Here is a 1,589-nt window from a genome sequence, read left to right on the forward strand (position 1 = left end):
CTTCTAAGCACCAAGTCTCCCTCTTGGAAAGAGAGAGGCTTGATCTTCTTGCTGTGGTAGTATCTCAGCTTCTGTTGATAGATGGTCGTCCGTCTAAAGGCTAGGTCCCTTGTATCCTCGAGGATATCAACACCGTCTTCTCTTGCCTCCTTCGCCTCCATTTCCGTGTACAAGGTGACCCGAGGCGAGTCGAACTCGACATCCGTAGGGATGATGGCCTCAGACCAGTATACCATAAAGAACGGAGTGAAGCCGGATGACCGGTTCGGCGTGGTGCGGAGACTCCACAGTACAGTCGGCAGTTCTTCGACCCAGCAGCCGGCCAGGATTAGGCCGTTGGCCCTCTCCACCTGGCCATTGGACTGGGGGTGTGCCACTAACGCCAGGTCGAGACGGATGCCTACCTTGGAGCAGTAGAGCGCCAGAGCGCCTTGGCGAAGTTGGTGCCGTTGTCGGTGATGATGTTGTGGGGGACGCCATACCGGACAAAGATGTACGTGATGAACTTGACAGCCGTGGGGCCATCAATCTTCTTGATAGGCCTAGCCTCGATCCACTTGGTGAATTTGTCAACGGCCACCAAGAGGTGAGTCATGCCACAGCGAGCCGTCTTGAAAGGAACCACCATGTCCAACCCCCAGACGGTGAAAGGCCATGACAGGGGGATGGTTTTGAGGGCCGAAGGCGGCATGTGGCTCTCCGTGCCAAAGAATTGGCAGCCCTCGCAATTGTTGACCATGTCCACGGCCTCCTCGAGGGCCGTGGGCCAGTAGAATCCGTGGCAGTACGCCTTGGCCACCAGGGTTATAGAGGCGGCAGGATGCCCGCACTCCTCCTGGTGAATGTCTCTGAGGATCTCCTGTCCCCTTTCTGATTCGACGCAGCGCTAGAGCACGCTAGTCACGCTACGCCGAACCAGCTCACGATTGATGATGGCGTAGGCTGCAGACCTGCGCTGGATCTGCCTCGCCTCCGCCTCATCTTGAAGAAGTTTGCCGCGAAGGAGCAAGGCCAGGATAGGTTGAGCCCATGACGGATCCGACACAAGGGCTGGCTACGTCTCAACCTGATTGTCAGGGTCTTCTACAGCCTCCGCGCTTGATGAAGCAGTAGTCGTGGGCTCGAGACAAGGTATCTCTTATGCCGTCATGGCAGCCGACTCGCCGTCTACCTCCATGACGTCCACCCACTAGGTGTTGAGACGACAGGATTCGAGGTAGGGCGGAGCCAGATTTGTTGTTGTAGCTAGCGAAGTAGTTGCAGCCGGCGAAGTATTTGTAGCCGACAAAGTGGTTGTAGCCGTTGCCGCAATTGGAGTCGGCAGAGCCCGCGCAGCCGGCATAGGAGCTTTAGCCGGTGGAGTTGGTGGAGCCGACGACGCTTGCACCGAAGAATCAGCCGGTGCCGCAATTGGAGTCGGCACGGCGAGCGTAGCCGGCACAGGAGCTGTAGCCGGTGTAGCTGGTGGAGCTCACGGCGCTTTCACCGAAGAATCAGCCGGCACGAAGATCGATGCCGACTCTGGAGACGGCCTGATAGACGGCGTGTGGATCTGCTCATGGGAGAGGCTAGCTGGGATAGCCTGTCTC

The sequence above is a fragment of the Hordeum vulgare genome, chromosome 1H, assembly GCF_904849725.1.
Source record: "Hordeum vulgare subsp. vulgare chromosome 1H, MorexV3_pseudomolecules_assembly, whole genome shotgun sequence".
In the NCBI taxonomy this organism is placed as follows: domain Eukaryota; kingdom Viridiplantae; phylum Streptophyta; class Magnoliopsida; order Poales; family Poaceae; genus Hordeum; species Hordeum vulgare.